Source organism: Falco cherrug, chromosome 1 (genome assembly GCF_023634085.1).
Source record: "Falco cherrug isolate bFalChe1 chromosome 1, bFalChe1.pri, whole genome shotgun sequence".
NCBI classification, from domain to species: Eukaryota; Metazoa; Chordata; class Aves; order Falconiformes; family Falconidae; genus Falco; species Falco cherrug.
The window spans coordinates 16,644,770-16,664,897 of record NC_073697.1 but is presented as its reverse complement, the minus strand read 5'-3'; the positions used below and the strand labels follow the sequence as shown (position 1 = coordinate 16,664,897).

General features: G+C 37.2%; 1 protein-coding gene across 4 annotated transcripts in view; it reads left to right on the top strand.

The window, feature by feature from the left end:
* Window positions 1-20,128, top strand: part of LRBA (LPS responsive beige-like anchor protein) — a 410,948-nt gene that overhangs the window by 194,232 nt on the left and 196,588 nt on the right. The window lies entirely within an intron of this gene.

Genomic DNA, 20,128 nt, shown 5'->3' with positions numbered 1-20,128 from the left:
GCCTTTCTCCCTGACCAAGGTAACTTTTGCTCTCCATTGATCCTGCAAGTATGTTATAATTTACTATGTAAATGATTTTTGTGTTTGGAGTGTGTTATTTTTGCGTAAATCTAGGCCTTGCAGTGTTTCTGTTTGAGCAGAACTGAAGACAGTACAAGTTTTTCGTCCTTAAACAGTAGAAGCCAAGGCTTCAAAAATGAAAGAAAAAATACGTTAGAAGTGAATTGAAGGATACTGTCATTACATGACATCATTAATTTCTTTCATACTATGTGGACAATTTTGTTTCAGGTAACTATGCTTTTAAATCGAACGTGTGTTTTATCTTGCATTGGTGTATCTGATGCCTTTATCTGCCTAAACTGAGGACCAGGGATATTATGATATGATTAATAGCAAAATACAAAAAATAGTTATCTTCATCTCTTATTGTACTGAATTTGATTTTATAATATAGGCAAGGCAAATTCTGCACAACCTCTACTAAGTAAATTGCCTAATGTCGCAATAGTATTAAATACATGTATAAATAGGAGATATTTAATATATTAGAAAATTATCTGAAAAGGGGGCCGCTAAAGATTTAGGATGATAGTGAAAAGGCGAATATGAACAAATTGTTAAGAAAGAAACCCCACAGTTCAGAAGTAAGTGATTAATTTCCTTATTTCTGCTGCTTTTGTGCTCTATTTTTTTTGTTTGGTTTGGGGTTTTTTTAGCTCCATGTATTAGAAAATGATTAATATCACTATCTTTGAGGGGTTATTTGCATTTGTTCTAGCTAATGCAAACAGGACAGTTGCTGGGAATTGCACTTGAGAAATGGAAGGAAAATACCCAATTTATGTCAATGCTTTCTGCAGACACAGTTTTGGAGATACACTTACTGTCATGCATTCAGAACGTGGCTGGGAGCAGGAAGACCGAAACCAAAGTTGCTTTCTTCATAGTGGTTGAGTTAAAATGTATTTACAATACCTAATGTGGTCCTCACTGTTCAGTCTATAATTTGATCCTGCTGATTAGCTCATGTCTTACATTGGAGAGAGCTTTCTGGTTTACATGAAGAGTTCTTCCCTTGGGTTTGTTCTTTGGGTGCGGTTGGTCAATGTAAATGATGTTGCCAGTGATTCAGCTGCAGCTCCGGCAGAATGGCTCAAATTGCTTTATGGAGAAGCCACGATAGCCGTGACTGATTAGAACACTAATATTTCAGAGGTAATTAGGAAACTGGAGAGGGGAAAATGAGTGGTACGTGGAACTCCTGGTGTCTGATTAACACATATGTCGGCTTCAAATGACCTAGTAAAAGGCAAACAGAAGACTAGTCGATGATGACATAAATTACAGTATTTCCACACTACAGTACCTCTGTCAACTCCACAGTACAATTTGAGACTTCAGAAAGAAGATAAGTGGGTAGAGGAAATGTGTAAAAGCATTCCTTTCTTGGTGGGAAGGGACAAGATGGCCAGAAGGACTCTTGACCAAGAGGAGAATGGGGGACATGAAATGGGGTTGAAAATAACTGAGGGCTCTGGAAACAGAGCTGCAGCTGATGAAAAGAATGGCTTCAGAGAAAGGTGAGGTTAAGGATGCCTATATCCCATAAGTACTTACAGAACTGCCCTGAGGGGAGGGGGTAAAGGAAAACTATCTATATTTGGGGTTATATAATATTTTAATACTGAAATTGTTCTAGTTTTGCAGGTATAAATCATGTATATTAGCCTGAAGATACAGGTGTAAGCTTCTGTGAGATAAGACTACAGAGTAATTTGGCATAAGTGTTTTGGGCTTTTTTAATTGTTTTTGCTGAACTGCATCCTGGCTGTGTATACCTGTTGGTGTTACTATTGGGAAGTCTGTTAGGACAGATTTCTTGGTGATTCTCATGTGGATTTCATAAGGCTGCTGACCTGTTACAGTGTGTGTGGGAGAAAGGCTGCAGCAGTTCAAATGTAATTCTGAAATTCTGAGTATCATAGAGATGTCTGCCCTGGCTTGACCCTTGGGAAGAAAACTGCTGTACAAATTTGTTTAAAAAAAGGCAGCAAACAAAAATCAAGATTGCTGCAGGCAACTGCTCCCTTAAACAGGTGGGAAGTGTTCTATAAAATCCATCCAACCAGATGCTTATCTTCTGTCATGAAGCTGATATTTTTTCTGTGATTTTTACAAAATCTAGACTGCCCGTCATTTTCTCTGCAATAGCTAATTTCCATTATTTTCTACCTTTTCTGTTTTCTGCCCTTGTTTCTTTTCTGTCTTTCCAGTGTGGGGAGGACAGGTAGACAGATGCACCTACTCCCCACCCCAGTTCCCTGTGTTAACAGAGTTGTTAAAGTTACCAAGTCAAGAGCTCAAAAGTTTAGTGAGGATCAGAATTTACATCACTTACTCAACTAGATTTTGGCCCTGCATGTATTATGAAGCAGTTCTTAATAGGGGAATTTCATACTGTAGCTCTCAGGGGACCATTGTAACGCTTAGTGGACAGAACAACAACTGCTGAGCAGCTATTCCAGTGTTGTATGCACTTGGATTTTAGTCAGTAGCCCAGCCTTGCTTGCTGAGGTAAAATTTTCTTCTTCACTTTATTTAAAGTTTTATTTTGTTTCTAGCCCTGTGGAGTAGATTTATATTCTGTACTAAATGTAGAAGCCCATGGGCTTTTCTAGAGTGCTTCTGTTATAGCATCTGACTTCACAAATCTTCAGAGCAATTTTTTACAGTGCCTCATAATTATTCCCATTTTACAGATGGCAGATGGGCACAGAAGAGATTAAAGCTGTAAGTGCCCTCTGCCAGGTTTTCAAATTATCTGGCCATAGTACACTGTTTTTAAAGAGTAAAGCCTCTATTGACTTCCAGTGTTGCCCTGGATACTTAGCAGTTCTTCGGTTTGGAGTTCAAGGTTTCACACTGGGTAGTGAGAAGATGAGAAATACAGTATCAGTGACCGTCTATGAGAAGTCAAGTGAGATGCCCAGTGTCATTTGGGTTGTGTACTATCACTGTGGTCTTCTCTGAAGACTGCAGAGTCATCTTTTCCAGCCATCTTCTCCCTTATGTGCCTTGAGATGTCTGCAATAAAAAGGGATTGTCCACCCAAGCAGCAAGGGGAACAGTTCATTGCAGTGAGGGGCTGTGGAGGTTTAAGGACAGATGTTACAAGTGTACTTGTACTGGAGAAGTGGCACCAGAGTGTGAAATAAATCAGGGATGTAACTAAATCCTCTTGTTGTTATGTAAAACATGGTGTATGATCAGTATCTACAGCTGTGATGTGATCCAGTAGATCAGCAGAAGCTACTGAACCTGTCTGCCAGAAAAATATGACCCTATTAGGACTGGATGAAGGAATTAGTGGACAGAAGGTTTGAAAGTAAGAAAGATATTTAGAAGTAAGAACTGGTCAACTGTATGGCACCGTATACTTCCTCACAGAAGAATAATACACAGTCAATTTATCTGAATTTTTCACCTTACTGCTTGCTTATACCAAAGACTTGATGGTTTGGAGTAGGCATTTCTTTGGTGGCTATATGACATTTCAACATATATAAATACATACATACATTTGTACACACACACTCTAAAATAAATGGTTATATATAATTCTTTATAAATATATTTATTTAGATATTTTGATAAGGGCCCTTAAATACTTGAGCTGTGCAAATCTCAAAATTTAAAACACATTTCATACTTCTTTTATCTCTCATTGGTGCCAAAAACAGAACTATGGAACAATGCAGTCTGAGCATTGCTTGGTTGGCTGGATCTTTCCTAGAGTTTGTCATTGATTCCATATGTGTATTTACTGTCTTAGCCTTCACAGTGAATGGTAGCTTTTATCTTTGAGAATTCTTTAAGCAATTTAACTTTGCTTAGCTTATTGTTCAGTAATAAGGAAATAACATAAGTGATTTAAAATACTGCTTAACCTAAAAAAAACCATAAATGGTTATTATCAGCATAGTTCAGTCTTGAGGTAAATTATCTTTCTATCAAGAAACAAAATACTAATTTTCTAGTAAAGAAAGGGGGGGATAAACTTTATTTTTGTTACTACTTATATGTTTAGAGCACATAAGTAACAGGTTAAGGGGGAGGAGTAGTCAAAAATATCACAAGTACTTCATATCATTTTCCTGCAACCTTAGCACTTCACCGTGAACATTATAAATGACTGATAATCCTTTAGGTACTGACTTGCTTTAGAATGATGTATGAAATAATATGTGTTTTGCATGTCCTGTTTGTAATGATAAAGGTCATATAGTATCATTTACATAATCTGTAGCCAGAAATGAACTCTAGCAATATCTTCTGTATAACATATACATTATCTGAGGTTTAAAACTCTCATTATTCATGAAAGTTAATTTTACAGTGGGTGTGAATGATCTATCTTATGGCTGCTTTTTTGATCATTCTATAAAATAATATGGAGCAAAGCCTGCACAAATAGCAGGAAAACCAGTAAAGAGTGATGCATTTGCTTGACTCTGTGTATACCCGATTGGATCTTGATTGATGGCAATCATTTGTCTTTGTCAAAAAAAGGAGAAAAATTCAGACATTGAAATAAGAGTGCTATCAAACTTTCTACAATGGCAGAAAGATTCTATTAATGTAGCCTGAGAGTATTAACTGTCTCTGCTAGAAAATGATAAAGAATGTTAATTTTTTTTCTTGAGCATATTTAAGTGTAAACTGCATTATTTTGTCTATGTGGGAAGACTAAAAGGGGCATGCTATAGATTTACGGCATTGCTGGAATTGGAATTAAAAAAAATGAGTAAATTGCAAAAAAAAAGAGCAAAAAGCTAAATACAAGAGCTTAATCCTTCTGATTATGATTTTGCAACAAAACAATAAAAGTTTAAGTACCATAGTGTCGTAAAATCCTTAATGCTGCATTCCAATTGATATTGAAGCTTTGAAGACTAACTTCAAAGGAGGGGTGAACAAGAGCAAAAAAATAGATATAAAATAAACAAAAAAAAAAGAAAGAAAAAAAGACAAGCTTGGTTTAAAAAGTCCTTTTGTATGTCAGATCTAGGAATATTGAGCCATTACTTGAATGGGCTTTAAGGCAACTTCCTTATTAGTGATACTTAGGAACACAAAGCATATGCTTGTGGGTAATAGTATATTTAAGGGGAAAAATTCTATTTCACAGTACAGTAATGCTAGCAATGCAAGAATACTGTTTCTTTTTAAATAAAGGAATATATATTTTTATATATAAAACAACAACAAAAACCCCACAAAAAACAAAATCACCAAAACCCCAAAGCATTAATCACTGAATTTATCGTGCTGCTTGTATCTGGATTTTATACATCTCTTATGGTCTCTGGTTCTAAATAGCAGCATTAAAGTTTGATTACTGAAACAATATTTTCTAAATGATGAACACAGCAAGTAGCCTTCATGAGTACTCTCTCTGCCCTAGTAAGGCAAATATTTTTTGTTCCTAAACTTTTAAAGAGTAAGAAAACTGTAGCATTCAACTTTGATGTTTACTGGTCCTTGATGCACCCTTAAAAATAAATATTTGAGAGATTGGCATTTTAAGGACAGCTGAAAGAATAGCCTTATCAAAACGGGGAACCAGAAACCGCTTCTAATACCTGTACTAATGTGCTTTCTGCCCCTCATTAAGTAATTCTAAAGTTTTTGGGTTTTAGTGTTGGTGGTTTGGGTTTTTTTTGGGGGTTTTTTTTGGGTTTTTTTGGTGGGAGTGGGGTTTTTTGTGGGTTTTTTTGTTTGTTTTGGTTTTTTTTAATATATATATATATTGCAGCATAAGCACAGTGTTATCTGTCCTTGCTTAAAGAACCCTGTAAGCAACATCATTAAAAAATTCACGTTTGGATGGATTCATTTGGTAACTTTCATGAAGCTGTTGCTACTGCTTCTGAAGATGCTAAGGTGTGATATTAGGTGGTGTGGTGTATTTTTTTATTTTTTAATTTTTCTTGTTACTGGTAGGGTAGGTGAAACATGACTTGTATGACTGAGATCTTTGCTGTTTTAAGGAGCAGCTGCAAGATTGCTTCAAGACAGGGAAATTTTGGAAGTGGAAGCACTATGTGTTCAGTATACACATACACACACACTACTTCACCCCCTCTCTTCTGAAAAATAACAAATGAGCACCAGACTAATATTGTAGGACAGTATTGAGATTATGAGGTTGATTTTTCAGGGAGCAATGGAATCAGGATCACTTGTAATGTCCTTATAGAACAGATATATTCTACCTCTCTTCTCCACCACCACACACACCCCTCTCCACCTTCTTTCTGTTCTTGCCTGCCTGCATTTTCTGTCCCCATTAATTCTTCATCGGATTTCTTTTTTTAGCTTTTATTGTTTTTCCCAGGTTTCTGTCCTAGCCAGACCTGGTTTTGTGCCGCTGCTCTTCTACTCTGCCTCTTGTCCTGCTGATTCCCTACTCTGTCCTGTTTTCTCTGCTTGATCACCAGCAGAACACGTATGCATAATCCCTCCCCTCTCACATTTTTATCTTCCATGGCTTCCACATCCAGACGCTTTTTTTGTTGCTTTATAGGCTCTTTGTCTCTTCTGTATCTAAATAAAATAATTTCTTCCTTTATGCTGCTTGTGTTGTAGGCGTAGCGTGCACTGGTAAAAGGCAATGGTAACTTTGTTACAATGTCTCTCCATCTTTCTGGAGTGGCCATTTCAAAGAAAGTTTGGGTGGGGTTTTTTTGTTTTGTTTTTAGGAGATAAAATTCTGGATTAGAGGAATCGTTTTCTGGTCTGTGAGAATAATGCATGTTTGTCGTGGACAGGAACTCGGACTGTTCTCAATGGGTTTGCACATGAAGTCACAATCTGAGCGCATGAGTAGTGTGGTGGGAGCAGCCTGAGAGGCACAGCCTAGGGCAGGAGGGTCAGTGTCTTCAACGGTGTTTTACTTACTTGGCAAACACCTACTGCTTGTATACAGACTGAACTTCCAAAGCCTTTAGTGTGGCCATGTTTGGCAGCTTTGTACAGAGACAACCAAAGAAATACTTTGGGCAACAGCTTCTATGTGGGAAAATTGAAGTTCTCTTAACATAGCTAACTTTGACTTGTGAAATCTTATTACAAATTATTAAAATATAGTAAACAGAAATTAAAATAATACCTTAGAAGACTTTTGGGCAAGTAGAATTACCTACAGATCTATTTCTTATGAAAGATTCAAAAGGCATTGGATGCACATCATGGAAAAAATTCAGCCAAAGAACCTGTTACATTTGTCAATGTGTTAATTTCTCACCCCCAAATCCCATACAGTGTGCTGTAATCTCTGTGATGATTGTCAGTCTGTCTCTTCTCTCACTGCCCCCTTCCCTCATGGAAAAATTTTGGGGAAAACACCATCTTGCAGCGATTAGTATCAAAGATTGGTTACTTCTATCATATGGTATGGTAAGTAATCTGTAGCTATTGCTGTGATTTGCTGCTTGCTCGTATAACTTCACACATGTATTTAATTTCCAAAGTTTAGCAAAGTTATTCCCTATAAAGATGGTGAAAGTCTAGATGAAAGCCATCCCTTTTGTGAAAACCATATTCTCTATCCCTCTTAGTGACTAGTACAACAAAGTAAATTTTAATGGTGCATGATACTGAAAATGAATCCTGTGACCTTGAGAAGTTGTAGCAAAAGATCAGGTTTTATTTGAGTTCTGTTGTCATTGTTTTCATTACTGTATTTTTAATTTTTGGTTGGAAAATGTAGTACAAGTAGCTGTGTATATATTCAGTATTTGAAACAGTCCAAATTAAAATTCGTAAGTCAGTTAAAAAACAAAACGCCAAGCTGGTTTGCATGTAAATTAATATATTTTTTTTTTATCCTTTCCTAGGGCTCTGTTCATTTCGTTAATAACTGAATTCATCTTCCTCCCAAAATGAGAAAGAATGGTTTGTCTTCTGAAAACATTAATGCTTTTACAGCCGTGGAAAACCTTTCCCTTTATTTTAGGCTTGAAATCTCTTACAAAATATATGGGCTTTTTATTTTGAAAAGGAAAGTGAAAGCATTCAATTTTCATGGTGAAATGAAACATTTTTTTCTCAGTGTTGAGTGTCAGTCTGAATTGACTCTTCTGTCAGCAGAGAAGCTAATTGCAAAAAAATACGCTTCTCAATTCTCTTAGCATGATTTTTTTTAAAGAGTTTTTTGTGATGGATTTCACAAACTTTGTAAACAAGGTTTCTTGGAGGAGTTTTATTATATACTGTGTCAAAATGTTTGGGTTCTTTAATACTTTTATCATAGGCTACTGAAAAAAAGAAGTTAGCTTAGCAGGGATAATACATGGTTATTTCTAAAGCTGAATAATGGGGAAAGGTGTGGCTTTACAGATAATTACGCATACAGTTTATATATGTGGGAGGAAGATTATGTTCAACAAAGAAAATGTGCCTTGTGATGCAGTGTACCTGAATTACACTTATAAGCATCTGAACAATAATTTAACAGTGATACATCCTAAGTAATCTTCTCTGAAGAATTTACATAAAACAAGAATTAACATCTCCAGCAAAAAATGCAAAGAATTGTGTGCTTGTTACAAAGAAACGATCCATTTGCATTCCAGATTTTAAATATGCAATTTATAGTTTTGTTAGGAGTTTCTTTAGTTCCTAAATGATTTTCTTCTTCAGTGTCCCTACTATTGTTTTTCACGAACATCAACAGCATCACATGCTATGCAGATACTTGATTTATACGCACACAGATGGAACACTGTAGTCCAGAAACTAAGGTTTGCCTGTGCCAGTTAAAGCTCTTTGCCTTGATGCCTAAGTCACACATTAGAACGGAAATTCCCAGAAATTAACAGAGTTCCAGCTTGTTGTTTTTCACTGTAGTGATTCTTCCCAAGCTCTGAACTTGGGGGTTGAGGCCACTAATACTTGGGTTTGTTTGAAGTCGGTTTCTCCACCATGGATGAGTTCTTGGAAGAGGAACACATTAGGAGGAAGAAGGGGAGTATAAATAGACAAACCACATCAGACTCAGGAAATCCCCTGAGCTGAAAATAGTTGGAAACTGGCAGTGTACTGGGGGAGAAGTTGTGGATGATGCGATTGATCTTACTCTTCCTTAAGCCACCACTGACGTTTTTGGATGCAGAATTTGGGGTTAGACTTTTGGTGAGAGAAGGTACAGCTGCTCCTGTGACCTTTCTGCCCAGCGGGTGCATGCCTGTCCCTCCTCTGCAGGGGACACGTTGTCCCTTGGGCAGCTAGTGGTGCCACTGGAGTGATGTGTCTTGGGTGCAGTGCCATGTGAGTTACCCCAGACTGCTCAGCTCTCCTTGGTGGTGAGTGTGTGTCTTAGTGGTGCTGAGTGGCTGTGGAACAGAGATTCTTCATTGCATATGGCTTACTGTTTCCAGTTGTGAGTGACAGGGTTGTGTCCGTTTCATTCTCTTCTGTGATGCGATGGCTGTGTTCAGAACAACTACATAATATTGAGAGTTGTTGCACTGTTGGGGAAGGATCTATAGAGCTATGTTGGTTTTCCTGCTGGGTGTGTTTTTCACATTTGACTTGAAACTCAGAACTGTTGTTGCTGAGATGGCAGGTGAATTTGTCTTAAAAGCAAATAAAAGAGTAGCTGGCTGAAGAGGGAAAAGCTGGAAACCTTGTAAAGAGAGGTAATAACCGCTCTGAAGAAAAAACTTCATTGTCTTTTAGCATGTGTCTCTATGGATGCTAAAAAAGAGGGGAAAGAAGTTGGGGGGGGGGCGGGGGGGAGGTTATGCTCATTCTTAAATCACTGAGATGAAGCAGGAAACATTTCCTAGTTTGTTGCTTCCTAAGCTTTCATTTCACAGTCTTTGTTATCGCTCCTGTTCTACAGTGTGGGATTTAAATGCTAACACCGTTAATGTCTTGAGCGTAAAATAAGGATATGTGGAGGAAAGAATATGGCAATGTCTCTTGTATTGCTCAGTCCAAATGTTAATTACCAAGTTATCTGTTGCTAGATTTCTCCCTTAAAATAGCTGTAGAAAAGAAGTTTACATCTTGTCAATTAGCTGCTTATGTGTTACCGTACAAGCTTTTCTCCTAGGCTAAGCCCTTGAATTAATATATTAAAGGAACCTTGGGTGGTTTACTGCTCTGATGTTGCTTATGCTTTAAAAGTAGTCCTTTGGTAACTTTTTGTGACACTAGTAAGGATGGCTTCCACACTTCTCTATGTTAACATAGCCAGAGAATAATGTGATTTTGTGGGGGCCAGTAACTATCTTCAGAACCTTTATGACCCTTGGAGCATCAGTGGATCTCAGGATGTAGTTCAGTAGCTTCAGCTAGCATTGGTAGAATGGGTGATTAAAGCTGCAGTTATTTAGGCAAGCTCAAATTAGCACTGAGTAATCAGACATGAACTAGAACTGTATTTATCTGAATGTGGAATGACAATGATGGGTCTGCACAGAAAAAAAACAACTATAAAGCCCCTCCCTAGCTCTTGGTGTTGATACCAAACATGGACTTTCACCTTTCCAAGTGGAGACACCAACTTTTTATTAGCTTATTCTCCAGCATCAGCTCCTCATCTTGGGACCATATTTTCTACCTCTCTAGACCTTAATGTCTATGCCTTAATGCTGCTTCATCATCCTCAGTAGTGCGGTGTACCTGCTGTTTCCCACCATGTTCTTGCAGACCGTGTAGCAGGGAGGTGTGGAGCAGTGTTCTTTGTGCCATTGGCAGGGTCGTGGTGTGAGCTGACAGCTACCACCTTGCAAAGAGCAGTTCACAGGCAGCACCTTCACTTGCAGGCTGTGTCAGGTAACAGTTTGTTTTGAACGTGCCTCTGTGCCGTGCCTATTAATTACCAGCCTTTTGTCTCCTGCTTCATTGGCCACATATAATAGAAGATAGGGTATGTTTCCAGGCTACTTTTTTCTTCATTTAAAGCTGGAGTAGATACAGTGTGCTCTGTGTGGTCCAGGAAAGAGTGCTTCGTCATGATTCGGTGCTGTGTTTTTATTTTTAGAGACCTTTTGCTGGTCTTTCAAAGGAGAAATATATTTAATAAGTTAAACCTTTTCAAAAGTTTTTAAGTCCTGTTGTTGCTTCCTGACTGTGCTGTGCTAGTATGGTAACAGTTAGGAGTCTTGCCTCATGTGCTTCTTAGTGGTCTCGCTGCCTTGTACTTATTGTTTCCTGTCTCAGAGCGTGATACGATGTTTGCAGTTACTTGAACTCTTTCTTACATATGTTCCTGCAATCATCACACAATGAAGTAATTTCCCAGATTTTTTGCCCTTCTCAGATTTTTAAATCCTGAATTAAATCTCTGACACAAGTGTTAGCCTTTAAATCATACATGGTTTTATTTGGTTTTGGTTGGGTTGTTTGTTGTTTTGGTTTTTCTTTAATGTAAATTTTTATTTTAGTTATATCAGAGAGTAAGAGAGATGCAGGTAATGTTGAAGTTGGGTGTCTCTAAGACTTCAGTATCCTAACTTGCAATCCCAATTGATAATACTGTTTCCGTGGTATTGTTTAATAGTAGCCAAAACTTCTGTGGACCTGATGGTTACCTGTTACTCCTAATGTAATTTAAAGCAGAGGGACAAGTATGTTCAAATTAATTTGTGATTAAGCAAGGGTTTGAAGGGGGAATTTTCTTATCTCCCTAGATGCACTCAAATTATGTCTACAATAAAATAATTTATGTATGTTTGATATGTAGGCATTTAGAGACCTCAGAGAGGACTTTCTTCCCTTTACTATTCTAGGTTTTAAAAAAGTAAATTAAAACCATGTGTAAGCAGGCCAGAGCTGTTCCACCTCTCATAATTTGGAGGGCAGTCTCCTTGCTATCAAAGGAACTAGCAGGTTGGTCTCTCTTGAATGGAAAACTTGTTTTGGCAAGGCTGGTTTGAAGGCAAGTGATCTTTAACAGACCTTGCACCACCACCTTACAGAGGTGCATTCTGGATTGGAAAACGCTAAATGTTGTACCTAACAGTCACCTTTCCTATTCCTCTCTTTGGTATTTGTTGAATTGCTGAATTAATATAGTTACTAGATGCTAATTTTAGCTGCTTCTTTTTTTGGGAAAATTTTGAACAATTAGTTTAGACCATTCTGGCAGAGGATTCTGAAAATGTATATTCAAAAGAAAAAAACCACAACTTCCTTCAGAAGAACATACAGGAGCAAAATATTGGCTGAACTGGGGGGAGAGTGCACTATTACATTTTTATGGAAGAAGGAAAGTATACAGCTGTTAAGAGAGCTATAAAAAAAGATACAGGTTAGCCACAGCTCTTAAAGTGTAGATATGTGGGAATGTGATTTCATCCTGTTTCTTCTAGAAGAGATGATAGCGAAGCTGAAATGTTTGGTGCGGGTCAAGTCTAAGATATTTTTGAAAAATCTTTACTGTAATTCCTGTATTTAATATTTTTGGTATCAGAACAATATAGAGATGAAACAACAGATCTGAGGAGATTTTACTGTTTTGGTCAGAAATTGATCTATACGCCCAGGAATGCTGAAGGATTATGAACTCAAATTCCAAGCTAATGGAAAGAATGAATGAGTTGTAATGTTTCACTGTACTTTTTTCCTCATGGAACATCTGCTGATGCTGTAATTAGTGAGGAAAGATATAGATCCTTTCTATACCCATGCTTAAGGTGAAAGCATCAGAACCAGTAGGAATGGCCAAGGAGACAGAGACTGAGCTGGCTTTTCTATCATATGTCCTCCAACCTATATTCTTACATCCCATTGTTCATTTTGGAAAGGAAGGTATGACTGCTGCACACTAGGTTTCCACATTATCAGATAAACAGCACAAAAACTCAGGTGAGATGCAGTGTACCTGTTCTTTGTATATTGTGTTAATTGTTGTTATTTTTAATAGCATCAACATGAATAGCAGGTTATGGGATCTGTATGAACTGTAGTTATTTTGAAAAACCAATTAAAAGTTGTTGACGCCAATCAGGTGTAGGATGTGCGAGATCAAGAAAGATTTATGAGCAGCTAAGCCAAAGCATCTCGTTGCAAAGTTGCTGTATGTTCATTCTTCCATGTATGAACTAATTTGGCTCAAAACCAGAAGAGAGTTTTCATGTTAACTTCTGTTAGTGAAGTGGAGTAGTTTTCATTTCTGTTAATTTATAATTAGCCTTAATGGAAATGCAACAAGAATTGACCTGTGTCTTAAGGTGACATCCTTTAAGTGCAGCTTTATTTTGGACTGATCAAAATAAGATCAGTTTAAGATAAGACAGTGGTTGCAGAATACATGATTAGTACTGTACCGTGTACTAAAGTGAGCCCTCTTTGAAGTATCAGCGTGCACTGGAATGCCAGCACTTCAAAGAATGCTGCCTCCAAAAAAGCTGGGGCTGTGGTTAGTCTCCAAAGGGTTAATAAAGATCAAAGAAGAGCACACGTAAATTCATACACAGAGAACTGTTTTTAAACTGGAGGTTAATAACACCATCATCTAGGACAGCAGCACCTTGAAGGTGGGCTTGTCTTTACACTGACGTGGTGCTTTATAGTGCGTAGAGGGTGACCAAAATGTTTATAGTCAATATTTTTCTGGATTGCTTTTTAAACAAAGAATTCAAAGCTTGTCAATGCAGAAAAGAGACTCTGTGATATCTGAAAATGGCATTGTTTCTCTCTTTTTGTTTTGCATGCTAGTTAGATAGGAATGGGTTTTTGGTATGATGCAAAACACAGGGATCGAGAGGCCTGGGTGGGGAACTGTAGCTGTAGTGTGGAATGGGTAGGTGAGACAAAGACGTATTATCCTAACTTTTTACTGTATAAAATCATACTAACAGCATTTCTACCAGTTTTTAAAATGCAAATTTAGGAATTACAGATCTGTGCTGTTTGTACTGTCTTGTTTATATGGGAAAACAGCATGAAATATCTGTTAGGCCACGCTTCCCTTAGTGATGGTCCCATTTTTTTCCTCTATGCTGTACTTTAAACTGTACAAAGAACCCCTCTGACCATGCAGAGGTCCTCAGAGTGACAGTTCGATGTTAAGTCCATGTAGACGTTGTGCCTGTACTTCATACCCTGCTTTTCACTTCTATTTCTTCTGAAAGATGTAAAGAAGAACAGCATTACTTTCTCTTTTGGAAACACCCCCCCTCCCCCCCACCCTGCTTTTGATAAAATGGAAGCATACATAAAAGCAAAAGTCTGTTTAGGAAAAAATCCTTTCTAGACAAAGCCAAATGTTTTCTTGGAGAAGGGTTAGAAGCAGCAAATAGGCTGTGCTAATTTAATGGATTACATTAATTTTCTGCATAATTGATACTATGCCAAAGAAGTTGTACTCTGTGGCCTTGGGCCTTTGTTGTGACCAGTTCCTGTTACTACAGCAATTACTGTGCGTTATGTTTTTTCTGAAAGGTTCCCAATTATTTCCATTTATGGAAGTCTGTGCTCTGAAACTATGGAATATGAGTGTCTATGTGTGGGGAAAATGAAGATAATATGAGGAGGCATGGACTCGCTAATATTAGAGTATGACTACACAATAGATCTTTTTTGATATCAAAGATGTTCTTCCTCATCCTTTCCTTCCTTCCCCTCACCTGCATGTTCCTTTCCCACATTTTTAGTTATGTAGCTGCTGGTGAGACGGCCATGTAAACAGGTTACTAACCTAAAACAGAATAAAATCATGGAACCCTAATAAGCCCAGATTGTTACCATGACTGGGTTTAGTGTGGCTGTGCGAATGCTTATGTGAATGCAACTGAGAGAGGGAGGGTGAGTAGATCTTTAATTGGTTTTGTCATTGAAGAACATACAGGTGTAATGTAGGTAGCATTTCCAGCGATCTCAATGCACTTAGCAGGAGTTAATTAATCTTTAATGTTCTGAAGTAGATACCTTTATTGGTGAAGTGCTGTGAAATACACACTTTGAGATAGAGTGTAGATGGCCAAATAATATTTTAGCAATAACTTTGACTTAACGCTAATCAGACCTTTTCCTGTGTGCTTTGGTAGTGCTGGGGCAAAGTTGGGAATCAGGTCAGGAACCTGATTTACTCAAACCCAGTCATTCTTCCTACTGAATCAGTCTCCAATTCAGTTTTATCACATGGCGATACAGTTGTGCATGTGATCTCTGCATGAAATGCTGAACTTGGTACTGCTGCTGAGAACTTGCTTGTCAAGTTACATCTTCAGTGTTTGCTTTACCATCATTAAGATCAATTTTTATTTTCCAAAATATTTTAGATATTTTTGATCATGTTACAAATCAATAATACAACTGGATGTGCACAAAACATTTTTTAGTTTAGTACTTATAGACATGTAGCTAATTGTATTAATATGCTCTGGTAGCTTGGCTTTTTAGATCACCATTTGTGAAAACTCATTACAAGAATATTGAAGGGTTTCAGAAAATGTTTTACTTTCTGAAATTGCATTTTATCAAATCAGCTAGTGGACATACCTTGAGTTTTATTATTACATGCAAAATACGAGAGATTTTAGTGACTCTTCTGGACATCCAGCTGCATGAAAATGCAATGGATTTCAGTTTGCAAGATAAAGCAGACTTTTACATCACATGATGCCCGGCAGTCTGCTAACCGTACTCCATCAAGATTTCTGAAGTGCTTTCTAGAACTTAAGCATTTTTATCTTTGGATTGACAATCTAATGCAAATGCTTATTGGCTCTTCTTTTTGGAGAAAAATATTTGTGTATCTTGCAGCAGATGTCTAGCTTGAGTTCTTGAAATATTTTACATGGAAGCAAAAGTTTCCTAGATGTAAAGCAAAAAATGTTCCTGAACAGCATTAAAATAACCCAGCACATTTTTTCTTTAAAATTGGTCATCGCTTTTTGTGTTCTATGATTGCTCTTTTGTGTAATTTAGAAATTAAGTAGCACCTGATACTGTACATTTGAGGAGCCAATTGCAACCAAAGTGCTGAGTGAATTAAAACGAAAAGTTGTGGTAGGCTTGCAGTCAATGATGGAGGGACTGCAGAGCTGCCTTCTTCCAGGTTTCATTTCAAATCTATATTGTTGTTACTGATGAATAAGGGGTGTTGCTGCTCTGTGTTTGCTTGTCTATGAAACTAATTTAACCTGTCTCTGTTTTCGAGCATTTACACCTTCGAAATTGCCATCACTGATTGATTGCCTTGCCGATGGTCTTAGTGGAGAGACCAAGGACTGATTAGGTTTGGAGATTGACTTACCTACTTACCCGCTTAACTCTACAATTAGAATTTCAGCGGCGAGTATGTCACCTGGAAATTTATCTTGGTATCTTCACATAGATTTTAGGGAATATGAATGAGGTATTATGCTTAAGTCATGATCACCACCTGTGTTCTCATTCAGTGGTCTGGGAACAGCCTGTGCTTCCAGATGTGTCAGTGCAAGTAGTAGAAGTACAAAATTCACATTGACTGATGTTTCATGTCTGTGTTTACTGTGCATAATTGCCATACAGCAGAGCAAGAATTGGTTTTCTTGATATAGTAGACTGTGCAAAGACTATAACAGCAGACTCTCCTGGTCTGAATCTTTTTTCAGACTCAGGAAGTCAAGGTTTTCTTGCCTTTAAGGCTAAATAGCCTTCTAGTTAGAAGAGGTCATTTACAGCTGTAGTCATCCTCGGTCTCTGCAGATGATTTCTATAATGCTGTGCTGTTTTTGCCTTTCTTTCCTTTTCTTTGTTTCTCTTTTCTGTGCTGTGTTTGTTTATTTAGTACTTTGCTAATCTAAGGATCTGATTGGGTGCTTCTGTAGGGTGCTAAAATCCCTTCTCAATGAACTCGTGGCCCAGATACAGCCCTAGGACCTCTCAAACTGTTGCTTTTGTAGGACTATATTTTCTTTTCTGTTCCCTACCTTGCACAGTCCCTTTTCTATCCACGCTGTGTGCTGACTGCTGCTTTTCTGTGGTCACAGAGGTAGCAGAATATCTTGAAATACACAATGGGTAAAGCATTACAAGAAGTAATTCTTTGGCAATTGCATGATCCTTTCGTCATTCTGTGATTGTACTGCTTAGATTTAATTTATCTCCTGTGGGGTATGAGGACCAGTAAGTAATTCTCACACCTAAAATTCCTTTGTTATAACACCACAATAAAAGTAGTCCACCAGTTGGTATGTTTTGTTTCCAATTCTGTTAATCTTTGAAACCTGTAGGAAAAATAGGTTTCTTGCGCACACATCTTCATTCTAAGAACATTTAAACTTTCTCCATTGACCACAGTGACTTTTTCTTTTGCACGTCATGCTCAAAGTCCTGAGAATACAGGTTACATTGGTCATTCTGTATTTCATCTCATCGCTGTACAATTGTAACAATCTAATTAGTTACATGGGAGTTAAGAGGAAGCTTATATCTCAATTCTGAGTACATAGCCTGGTAATTTGGGGAACTATTTGAAAAATACAGCAATATAATGGTTATATTATTTGAATAAAACATTTACTATAAAAACTTTGTTTCTATTCAGTCAATGTTGTTACTAAGGAGCCATGAATGACTGTGTATCATGTTAGAGGGTGCCCTGACAAACCCATGCAAATCATATGATTTATAATTCATAAATCCCCAATCCCCTGAGAATGTTGCTCTTGCACTTACACTAATTGAGTACTTATGTTCATTGATCCAGTCCATATAGCACCTTTAGTCCATATGGCAGCCTTTATCACAGGGCCTGAAGCTGCTGCTGTCAAATGGCCCCTGTAGTCGATGGCACTATGCTGTTCACAAAACCTGCTTACTTGGCCCTTTGCTTTCTAATCCTTCAGTCTGTCAGCAGTCAGTTCTGCCCAAATCGGAGCAATATTTCTGTCTGTCTCCCCCTGGCTGTAGTGGTGCAAAGTCTGCATGGCACAGCGTTGTGGTTAATTGATCTTACCAGTAAGCTAGTTGTTCCAGAGTAGCTACGTGGTATACTGGCTTCTGTTGGTACTAATACACATTTGTCCCAGTAACTGCTCTCAAAAAGTACTCACTTGTAAAAATTAGACAACACAGGCATTTCTTTTTGGCTATGCAGTTTTTTGTTGGGTATATTTCTATTTGTGGAGAGTGGATGTTTGGGGTTTTTTTGGTTTTGTTTTTAACCTCATAGTACAGTCATTGCCCCAAATACACAGTCTAATCATTAATACGTTGTATGTGAGTAATCAGCGGACCAGCGAAGGAGATGGAATCCTGTGCAGATTTCCCGTGTGGAACTGAAAAGTGGGAGACTAAAGATATATTATGTTTCAGGATAATACTTGGTGCCTGATCATTGATACTTATTTTTCTAATAATTTTAACATAGTTTTGTAAGGTAGTATAATTGTAATTGCTATCCAGAAGAATGGCATCACTTAATTCTATCAAAACTGTAGAAAGATAGATGAATGACAAATTAATAATTTACCATCTTTGCATAATACTGTAGCACAGAATACCAGAAGGATTGATGGCAGAAAAGGTTAACAAATTTTAGCAGCTTCCATTAGCTTTTCATTGTCATATGTTTGTGGTACCGAATGAAATAAGCTTTGTAGGAGATCTCAGTCTAGGGAACTAATTACTTGTGCCGATTGCCATACTGATGAATAGACCCTCATTGTATCATTCCCCTGAAGACGAGGAGCAGCCTGTGATTCACGACTGCATCCTGGCTGATATTTGATAATAATTTTAACAGATAAATGTAGGAAGGCAGAATGATGAAGTGCCTATCCATGCTCTATGACTATCAAAGGCATGCACATAGCCAGCTGTGTTCTGCCTTTTTGCTATAATCACTAATGGAGAATTCTAAGTTATTAATCGACCTTTGAATAAACCTGTATTTTCCTGTGTCTTATAATTTTTCTTTGGTTAATCATTCCAAAATTGTTGGATTTTATAATCAAAGCATTCAAATTTTAGCATGATCGTAACACAGACAACTGGGAAAATAAGATGCTGGGGCATTTGATTCCAGTACTTCAGTATTTTTCTGAAAGTAAGAAATTGGGAAGATGAAGAATAGCACTGCCTTTTCTTTGGTGGTAGAAAAAGGCATAGAATTTTAATGAAGGTAGTAGATGCAAAGGCAGTCTTCATTTTTATAAAATTATTTTCAGTCACAATATTTGATGCCTACAAATTCTGTTTAAAAGTAGGATTATGTGAATTATTCTGCCTTTTGGTACCATGTTAGTTTGAAACCTCGATTTACCTTAAATAAAATTAATTTCTACCTTTACACCTCAAAACTAAGAATGTGGATACCAAGTATTTTTCACATTGTAATCTATAGATTAGTTGTGGCTGTGCATTTGTCAGTGTGGAGAGTTATACTTTGTATTAGCTCCTGGTCCAGAAATAGAATTTATATGCATTTTCATCTATTGTTTTAATACTAGCTATGTTAACAAGTAAAATCAGTGGGTTTTAATTTGGGCATACAGGTTTTCAGGCTATCATGGCTATTTTATGCTTAAGGCATTTTCTGTTTATTTGCTATACCTGAAATTGGCGGGGTTTTATACATTCTCTGGGCTAAAATACTGCTTTTACAGTGGCATTCATTCATGATGCTCTAACAAGATAGTAACTGGCACTTATATATGACCGTATTAAAAAGATCTACCTATATTTGGAGTGTACAGTGGAAAATAATGAATTTGATATAACCTTTTCTAGATGTGATTTTTTAAAAGTATACTTTCAATATAGCAATTATTACACATCATAACGTGTAGGTTTTAATTAAATGTAAAAACACAACTACATAAACCAGAAATCCAATCTGATTTGCTTGAAAATAGATTGCTGTTTCACTCTCCTGGAATGGTTTATTTAAAAACAGTAAATGGAAAAGAAATGCATTTTCTTGTGTTGTTCTAAGCCTCAGGGGCTAAATGTAATGAATATTTTAAGAGATTATTTTAATTAAATTCCTGCACATCTAAACAGAGTAATATTTTATTATCACATACATAACCATGTAACTGAGGTATTCATTAAAGTTAACACTTTCTGGACCAAGAATTCATGGCATGATTTACTGACCTTGTGCAAAAAGGCACAAATT